We start from the raw sequence: 10,427 nt of genomic DNA, 5'->3' as shown, positions 1-10,427 counted from the left end.
GGCACGATGTAGTGTGGTAAATAGATAGGAAGTAAGGGGTGAAGATGTAGTTTTTGTGTTTGTGAGATGGCATGCAAAGAGAGGGGAAGAAGAAAAGGAACATTTGTCTCATACTGATGGAATTTGTGAGCTGTGCAATGGAGGAGGGAGATGTAGCTGCAGTTCTGTGAAACCACGCGCTGTGAGAGAGGAGAGGGAGCTGCAGTTTCTTTCTGTGATTCTGTGTCTGTGATTGTATGCTGTGAGAGGGGAAGGGAGAGCAGCATAAAATGATCATGTGCTTGACTCAGAATACACTGCATTGCTCTTACATTACACCAGAAGCCACAGTTTTATACCTCAGGCTGATACATATATACAGACATTTTTATACATTTTTTCAAGGCGAAGCACAGAATTTAGCTCAATTATACTACAGACAAAATTAAAATGAGACATCAGACTTACTCTAGGAAATAAGACATTAAAAGCTACAACACATAATCGGGGATGAATATGACGACGCCTCCTTGGTCCTCCACTGAAGAAATTACAGCCACTTCAGGAAAGACAGTAGATTGTATAGTTATCTGACACTCAGGGATTGACCCCAAAACTAAACAACCTACTACCTCACCCCAAAGGACAGTTAGCCTTGGCAAGAGCTCCCGGGGTGGCAGAACGGCTCCATGGTCTAGTCAGAAAGACAATGTCATGTGAGATCATCAGAACACACAAGCTGCATGTAAGTAGAACATGTAACACGGAATGATGATGTCGACCTCACATACATTTCACCTGGGGCTGGGGCTGGGCTCGAAGACGTAGAATTGTTTGCGTCTTTAGTCAGGTTTCCTAGAAAGCAGGCACAGACTGGTTGTTACAGTTACTGGAGGACTCTATGATGGTCCTGGGGCTATGCTGGCTCCTGTAGCATGTTAGGTGACTCTATAGCCCCCCCCCACCACCACCTATTATCATGTATCTAATACATATCACAGATGTAGCTTACGGAGCTGTCACCTCTCTACCGAGGTCAATGTGATCTATTTAAAGGGACAGTAGATATTGAACTGAAAGTTTTTTTTATATACAAGAACCACAAATATTAATTACATCCGTGTACATTTCCTTACCTTATAAACCGCCGATACCTACAATGCTCCAGGCGAGACGAGCTGTAAAATATAAGAAGTCACATAAGTCAGGGAGGTCGTGACAAGACGGTGGCTTGTACATGACATTATCCATATCGATGGACGCCTGTACCTACACTGCGATGTGTTAGAGTCCTGTACGGTGATCAGGGGACCAATGGTGAGGAGCGCGGCTGGCGACAAGCAGGCAGGACCAGGTGCAGGTGATACACCTTGACAACAGAGGGCCCCGCGGGGATTGTCCTTACTTCACTGCTGATGCACACGCTATAGGGGGAGGATCTTCTCGCCATCTGTACTTTGCTACTAAATTTGGACCGCTCATAGCACGTAGTGACGATCATCTTGTCCCGGCCAGTGCTTGTGCAACCGCCATGACACTACAACTACCAGAAGTACCTGCTGTCCATGAATAAGTGCGTTGTCTTTTAGTTCCTATTTCTTGCCGGATATTTAGCGTTTCCCAGCATTTGACCACTAGATGGCGCAGCACCATAGTTTAAGCCTCTGCTGGGACAGTCCCGGTGACACCAGCCTTAAAATGGAAGACGGTTAACCCATTCAGTGCAAAAATTACCGATAGAATGCTCAGTCGAAAATTGTCATTGAAACAATCAAATATTTACTCCGTGTCGTCTGCCTAGGTCGCTGTTCACATGAGCAGCTTATATTATGTGGATAAGGAACTGGCATTGGACTTTCCAACGACGGTCAGAAATATTTCTATTTTACGTGAAATTTTTTTTTTCTAAAGCCCTTTTTTATGTATTCAACATGCTTTGTCCCTCTGTTACTCCTCCTGGAAATCTATGGCTGAATTGACTACTAAGCATGAAGAAGATATTTACAGTTCTACAGCATCTTTTCTTAGGATCTGACATTGTGTTGTTCCTCTGTAGCTCCTCCTGGAAAAGTAGAACTAAGTTGACAACTGGACGCCGCTGTTCCCTTTGTCAATAGAGTGTGTCTAGCCGCAGCCTGACATGATGACTGACTGGATAATATCATGTATGCTGTTGATAAGGCAAAACGTTTTAACCGTTTGTCAATTTATTCATATATTTCCAGGAGGAGTAACAGAGGGACAGGACAGTGTTTGAAGAAAATTGCAGTTTTATGGGGAATTCAAGTGTTTTCTCTATCTTTAAGAGCATATAATCCCAGGACAAAGCTATAGGGGTACAGAGGTAGCAATCACATATTTCTAAATCTGCTCTCTTGTCATTCAGGACTCTGGGAAAGTTGGGTGACAAGCCTGTTATTCAGCTTCTGGGCCAGAACTGCCTGATCTGTCACATACTGCACCCTAGTAAGGGTAAGGGGGGAGGGGTAATCTGCTGAGCATATAACCCTATGCGGAATTATCCGTGAAGTGATTAAGAAGCCATCTCTATTGTTTCCAGATGTAAAACCCCACATATTTACCAATGAACTGTGGCGGTGGGCTCATGTGTTGTGTGGCCCCCATTAAACTCACTTTCATGTTTGCAGTTTTCCATTTCAATGGGAACTGAGTGTTATTAAGCAAAAGGACAACCCATCTGCACCTCATTACCTCAGCCCGGATTTCGAGGGATACTCAATACTCGGCCTCTTGCTAGAGAACTCAAAATGGCTGCCAAATTACTAGAGAGCCAGCTGGGTAACAGGATCGCAGGGATCTATTTATAATACCACCATCTTTCAAGCAATGCTTGTATTTTTGGATATTCTGACACATCAGACTGCGCTCAGGATGGACTCCAAGCCTCGCTTGCCCTCTACACCCGCACCATATAACTTACAGCCTTCTGTCATCTCTTATCTGCTTTTTAGGCTTGAAGTAGGATGACCAGGATGTCTTGAACTAAGATACCTTCTAAGGGTACGTTCACACGCGTGAGACAATCTGCTGAATAGTCCCTCAGTGAGAAATGCCACGGTGGAAAGAGTTCAAAAGTGGGTAGCACAGGGCCAGAAAGTGAGAAGCATAGAGCCAGAAAACAGGAAGCACAAGGCCAGAAAGTGAGAAGCATAGAGCCAGAAAGCAGGAAGCACAAGGCCAGAAAGTGAGAAGCATAGAGCCAGAAAGCAGGAAGCACAGGGCCAGAAAGTGAGAAGCATAGAGCCAGAAAACAGGACGCACAAGGCCAGAAAGTGAGAAGCATAGAGCCAGAAAGCAGGAAGCACAAGGCCAGAAAGTGAGAAGCATAGAGCCAGAAAGCAGGAAGCACAAGGCCACAAAGTGAGAAGCATAGAGCCAGAAAGCAGGAAGCACAAGGCCAGAAAGTGAGAAGCATAGAGCCAGAAAACAGGAAGCACAAGGCCAGAAAGTGAGAAGCATAGAGCCAGAAAGCAGGAAGCACAAGGCCAGAAAGTGAGAAGCATAGAGCTAGAAAGCAGGAAGCACAAGGCCAGAAAGTGAGAAGCATAGAGTCAGAAAGCAGGAAGCACAAGGCCAGAAAGTGAGAAGCATAGAGCCAGAAAACAGGAAGCACAGGGCCGGAAAGTGAGAAGCATAGAGCTAGAAAGCAGGAAGCACAAGGCCAGAAAGTGAGAAGCATAGAGCCAGAAAGCAGGAAGCACAAGGCCAGAAAGTGAGAAGCATAGAGCCAGAAAGTGAGAAGCACAGGGATGGAAAGCAGAAAGCACAAGGCCAGAAAGTGGGAAGCATAGAGACAGAAAGCAGGAAGCACAGGCCAGAAAGTGGGAAACACAGGGCCAGAAAGTGAGAAGCACAGGGTCATAAAATGTGAATCATAGGGTTGTAACTTGAGAGATTGACCCCACACTAGTCTCATCTATTCTCTGAGTCACCCATCGATCCCGAGAAAGAAGGGGCATTGTTAGGGGGTGTTCACATGTAGGAATTCGACGAGGAGTTTGACACTGAATTTGAAGCTGATTTTTGTCAGAGAATTTGAAGCAGAATTTGGAGAAGAGATCGTTTACTAGGCAGGGCCAAATTCCAAATTTCACAAGCCGATTTTGACAAGTTTTCCGTTAAAGGAAAAGGTATATTTTTCACTTGTCATTCATTTCAATGGGAGTTCTCAGGCAGGATCCACCTGATGAACAAGCGTAACTCCACTAGCTGAAAAAACCAGCAACTGCTCCCATTGAAATGAATAGGAAGGAGATTTCTGGCGGAACTGGAGACAGATTCTATCTCAAATTCACTTTCAAGTGTGAACACCCTCTTATAGCACTACATTCCCTGCACTGTGCAGACAACAAATACACAACCCTATAAAGTGGGCGGTGCTGTGCAGGGAATGCACTAAAATGGTGAAGCCTTCCTTCATTCTCAGGATCGATGGGATGCCACAGGTCGGACCCCCACCAGTCAAAAATATGCCCTCGCAAAATTAGATGGGAAAACCTTTCTAAACCAGCCAAGGTGGTAAATGGCTAACTTCATGCGAATAGTCGATATCTTGGTCCCCTCGGTTACATATTCTATAATATTCAGGTCTAAATTTCCTAAAACCACCTCAATCCATTAAGGGTAAGTTCACACAGGATTTTTTGGACTGGAACCTGAGGCGGAGGCCGCCTCAAGTTCCGGTCCAAAATACGGGTAGCCGCGAATGGATGCCGGTGCAGTCGCGCACTCCGCTCTGGATTAGGCCCAAATGAATGGGCCTAGTCGGGAGGAGAGAGTGTCTTCAGGTGGATGTTGAGAGGCGAATCCGCCTTAAGAATGAGCACCTCGCTTCTTTTTCTAGGAACCGGAACAAACGGCTCCTGGAAAGAACAACTTTTTGGTCAGGATTTTGAGTCGGATACGGCCTCAAATTCCTGACCAAAAAACCCAGTGTGTACTTACCCTAAAAATATATATGTAGCAGGAAAAGGTTAACACATATGGCCTAACTCTACATTTCTATATCCCGGTGATGGTACGTCAGTGGGGGTGAGGATACCGGTGTCAGCTTTGGTTACACAGATCTGTAGGCCTGAGTGGTGTCGTATATTTTGGATTAACAGAAGTGGTAAACAGTCTGTGGTCGCTCCCCCCCGGCCCTTCTCCTCTGCCCTCCGATGACAGTGTTAGGACGGGCGCCGTGCATGTGGTACACCACACAAATCTGCATTCCAGATCAATTGGTAACACTATTAAAGAGGTTGATGGATTGAAGAGCTGCAGAAGAACAAGCCGTTCCCTGGGGACTGACCACCCAACCACAAGGTCATTGTTCATCCCCCGCCACCGCCGCCGTCTCCTCGCTGTCAGCTACCTGCAAAGTTTCATTAGCAGAATGTGAGGATGGAACCAATTGGAGGATCAGACAAAGTTAATGGTCTCTCCTCTGACTAATCCTGCGTTTACTCTGTGGTTCTGTAAATTCCTGTGCGGTGCAGCCGGCATACCATGGACAGAAATCACTCACTGGATTTCAGGGCTTTTTTTATAACCTTCCTGACACGGGGCTGTATACCGAATAAATCCAGCTCAGATATTTGCTGTTTGATGCCGCGTGGCTTCTTATACCATAAATTTACCCAGTTTTAGGCCACAATTTATGATCCTAAAAACCAAGAAAAAATAAGTGGGCTAAAGGTGTCCCAACATGTAAGAAAAAAGTAGGCCGAACGGGCAAATTTTGGGATGAAGGGGTCACTACTCTCCACCAGGGGCATGAACGATCTTAGGATGACCTATTCTAAGGATATGTGGCCCCGAACCCCACTGAGAAACCCTTGGAGAGCTCGTCATTAAATGTTCAATGTTGTGGTAAGGTTTCCACAATGTAGCTGTCAGTAACGGAAAGTCATGTGACTGCAGAACTCCTCCCACTATAGGAAGGCATTAGAAAACGGTAATTGGAAATGATACATGATGGGAATAGACTAATATGTAACATACTTGATACATAAGGCTCATGTGACAATCCATATTATCATTATTGTTACATTTTATGATGAATGGAGTTCCCCTTTAAATGCGGATAAAAGGCAGAACGTAATTTTGGAGTGTCATTATCAACGTCTAATTACATTTCCGTCAATCATTTCCAGACAGAGTAAATGAGGAAGTCTGAATGATTACAATGTAAACCGAGAGCTGAGTGTACGGCAGATGAAGGATTAATCATTATCTCTGTATACAGCATTAATCTCTCCAAAATCATCTATCCGTGGACTTGTGGGTAATCATTACCAGCTCCGTCCTTTGTATTCTCATCCAGAACACTGGACTATGTCAGGTCATGACTATATGGGTGGCACCCCTTATATGAGACCTCTACAATTAAATAGAACAGAGGGCAGAGTACCCCATATCTTGTCACCCCCTAGAGGGCTTTGCTCTTCCCTGCCCATAGGCTCCCTGTAGATGTGCAGTGACCTCCTCAGTGACCAAATAATTCATGTAACACAGTAGATAGCAGGCACAGAGGATGGATATGCAGCTGCAGTTTCAGAGACTGGGGTGACATTTGAGTGGATCAGACAGCTATGTACATGTATAGATTACAGTATATAGCACACAGAGAGGAGGGAGATGCAGTTGCAGTTTCTATGTGTGTTTCTGAGACTGTATGCTTTGAGAGTGGAGACGCAGGAGAAGCGGGGTGATATATGATTGGTTAAGACTGCTATGTTCATGTATAGACTGCAGTAAATAGCACACAGGGAGGAGGGAGATGCAGCTGCAGTCTCTGTGTATCTCTGAGACTGTGTGCTGTGAGAGCGGGGAATTAGGAGCAGTGGGGTGACATCTTCTTAGATCTGTAAATAGCAGACAAGGAGGAGGGAGATGCAGCTGCATTTTTTATGTGTGTCTCTGAGACTGCATGCTGTGAGAGAGGAGAGGGAGGAACAGTGAGGAGACTTCTCATTAGTTCAGACTGCTAAATGCATTTATAGATTTCAGTAGATAGCGGCATGGTAAGGGGAGATGCAGTTTCTAGGCGTGTCTCTGATACTGTATGCTGTGAGAGGGGAGAAGAAGGAGCAGAGGGGAGACATCTGATTGGCTCAGACTGCTATGTACATGTATGGGCTGCGTAAATTACACCAATGTAAGAGCAATCCTCAGATATCGAAAAATTCCCCAAAATTCAAGTTAAACTCCACATTTTTAGCTCTTCTACATCTCATTTGCATCTACAGAGTGAGGGGTGGGGTTTTTTTGGAACGAGAAGCATGCTTTAACTTTATAATGTATAGTTAAACAGAAACTAGTACAAAAGGAAGGAAGGAAATCACATGTACCTTCTTATAATGTCGTGTAAGGTCAGCGCTGACATATCTGGAAATCCCCGCAGTCACCAAGCTGCAAGATAACAGTGAGATATTTTATAAAAGATAAAGCTTCTCTTATCTGAATAACCATGTGACTATTTCTGTATACAGATTTAGTCTTTGTATCCACAGCAGGGTAACAAATAGCAAATACATAGGATTTGTACCAAGCTTCTCTAGACCCCCCGAAGGGCAGATCTTCCTTACAAGGGGCACCTGCTTTGGACAATCCCTACTTGTTAAGAAGGACCTTTCAGCGCCTCCACCAACATCCTATAATAGGCCCAGCTCCAGTGATTCCACCACAGTTGGAATTTTCTCTCTAGCCCCCACCGTTCCCGAGCAATCAGTTACTTTTTGTGCCGGACATGCTAACTAGACTCCCTAATGTCAAGTGGGTGGTGTCAGGTAAGAGCAGGCAAGTGGATGTGAACCAGAGCTCCAATCAGAGACATACAGTATGGCTCTGAATCACGCCTCCTTACCTGCTCCTGTCTGATACCACTCACTTGATATTAGGGAGTCTAGTTAGCATATCAGGCACTAAAACTAACTGCATGGATTACTTCAAAATTATAAGGACTAAAGAAAAAAATTACAACTGTACTGGAATCAGTGGAGCGGTGCCTATTAAAGGGTGAAAAGAGCTGGAGGTCATGGAGTCATCTTTAAAAGGTTCCTTGTACAATAATTTATTGCATAGAGAACCCCAGCAAACCTGGCACTAGGTGTTCAATTTCCCTGCAGTGCCCACGCAGGTCAGATGAAGTATTACACAATGTCCATTCAGGACAGGAGAGGTCTTCTAAAGTGAGAGTCGTTCTTTGTCGCTCTCCTCTTTGGCCAAGAGAGAACATAGGACCCACCCCACTATTTGTTTCTTAATAACTGGGGCTTGTAATGGCAGCCATATTGGTTTTCACCTAACTACTCCCACAAAGTGTTGGAGGAGGATGAAGTGTTTATTTACTGGGGAATTTTTACTGGGGAGAGTCGATGTTTAATGTAAATCTTCACGTCGTTCCCCTTGTAGTAGTCTGATTAAATCTGAGGAACGCAGGGACCAGGTCATAACTTTTATAGCCAGTCCCGTCATAAGAGCAGCCACATGTTGACTGATATTCATTAGAACTGGCACGGTACTGTACGCGCTGGCATCGGGCCACAGCTGTCCACCACTGACATAAAATACAGTGAAACATGAAGGATATCCTGGCTGTAAATACGTGACAGTCACAATGTCTGTATACAATTACAGTAAAGGAACAGAACACTCTGTAAAATAAGAAGGCAAAATCCTGGAGTGCTACAAGCCATTATATCACATATAAGGAGCAGATTTTGGGCTTGGGTCCCAGCAGTCAACCTGTGCTGCACCACTGGCGCATATTATAACAAGTGACCAATCACAGTCTAGATCTCAGTTTATGGAGGCCATAACATGAGATGAAAGATGTAACCCGATTGGCTGTTGTCCTCCACCTTTGTTCTAGTCCTGATAAAGCCAAGGTCTTTAGTAAGGCAGGTTTATCAAGATTTCAATCTTAAAGGGGTTGTCCAAGACTGGATATTGACAGCCTATCCTTAGGATAACATTGGCATACCATGGCCACTGCACAGTGTATACGGAGCTGTAGTATACGGTTCTGCCATGTAAATGGGATCCCGAGGATAGGCCATCAATTTCCCATTTCCGGCTCAAATCAGTGGGAGTGTTGGGAGTCGGGCCCCCACCAATCTGATGACCAAGCCTTACCAAAAGACTGGACAACCCCTTTAACTTAGTGGGCTGTGGCCTACAACCTAGTGGGCTCCTGGCTACAACTTCCATCATGGTGTGACAATTACACGTTCTCAGGGCAGGTTAGGAGTTATAGTTGAAGGCCTCTGACATTGGGGCCTGTGCAGTGATAGGTGCCCACAAGGAACCAAAACACTACCAATTTTTTGATGCACCTGGGTTCGAATCTCACCAGGAATAACAACTGCAAGGAGTTTGTATGTTCTCCCCGTGTTTGCGTGGATTTCCTCCCATTCTACAAAGACACACTGATAGGAAAAATATGTACATTGTGATCCCTTTATGGGGCTCACAATCTACATGAAAAAAATTGGTGCAAATAAAGACCCTATAAAGTTTTTTTTCTGGATAGTGGGTAGTATTCATCATCAGCAACATGGAGGTTTCTAGCTTTTGCAGCTCTGACCTTAATATACCCCATCTGTAGGACACGAACCAGCAAAGCAGTAATTTCAGCTCATTTGCGCGCTATGTAATTATACATGTCTTAGGTTAATCGCAGCGTAACTAGGACTGGGATTAATAAATGAAAATTAACCTTCTGTATGCCATTAACTGGCCAGTATATTCTGTGAGGAAACAAGCTCCAGCTGGTTGGCAGCTACATGGGCATTCTAGTATGGATGCTTCCAGAAACGTGATAGACTATACGTTCCTCAAAGGGGTCTGTAATATACTATTAGTGTATTCTGAGTTTACAAAGGGGGGTTTCAAACCATTAGCTCTCCAGATCCTGGAATACCATAATAGTTGCAACAGCCAAAGGGGCACCAGGTTACGGAACAATGGAGTCCTGATACTTGAGGATCTAGAACAATAGGGTACTGATACTTGAAGATCTAGAACAATAGGGTACTGATACTCGAGGATCTAGAACAATAGGGTACTGATACTTGTGAATCTATAGCAATGACACAATGACACTCTGTCATTTGACAATCTAGAACAATGGCACACAGTGTAGAACAATTGGGTGCTGACACTTGTTGTTCTAGAAAATGGAGCACAACTGTTGTGGTGATAATGCAATGTCACTCTTGCATCCAGAAATAACTACACTGAACGTTAGTGTTTCCAACCCTAACATTTGTGGATCAGAACAGTGGTCATGGTCACCAACCAGAGGCTTTACAGCTAGTGAGATGTAGATTTGAAAGAGTTAGGGATGTAAGAGTTGGAGAACAATAATCTAGAATAATGGAGTGTTGACACTTGAGGGTCTAAAACATTATACTGTCTCTGGAGCGCTGGATTTGGAACAA

General features: G+C 44.5%; 1 long non-coding RNA gene across 1 annotated transcript in view; it reads right to left on the bottom strand.

Annotated features, from left to right (window-relative positions):
• Positions 1 to 470: 470 nt before the first annotated feature.
• The window catches only part of LOC142204003 (uncharacterized), a 72,456-nt gene continuing 62,499 nt past the window's right edge, over positions 471 to 10,427 (bottom strand). The window contains exons 6-7 of the long non-coding RNA XR_012716133.1: positions 7,335 to 7,395; positions 471 to 1,157 (exon numbers count right to left, since the gene is read on the bottom strand). This is a non-coding gene — a long non-coding RNA (uncharacterized LOC142204003). The remainder of the gene's footprint in view (positions 1,158 to 7,334; positions 7,396 to 10,427) is intronic.

The sequence above is a fragment of the Leptodactylus fuscus genome, chromosome 5 (assembly GCF_031893055.1).
Source record: "Leptodactylus fuscus isolate aLepFus1 chromosome 5, aLepFus1.hap2, whole genome shotgun sequence".
Lineage (NCBI taxonomy): Eukaryota > Metazoa > Chordata > Amphibia > Anura > Leptodactylidae > Leptodactylus > Leptodactylus fuscus.
The sequence above is the reverse complement of the archived record's forward strand: the minus strand, read 5'-3'. Positions and strand labels throughout refer to the sequence as shown.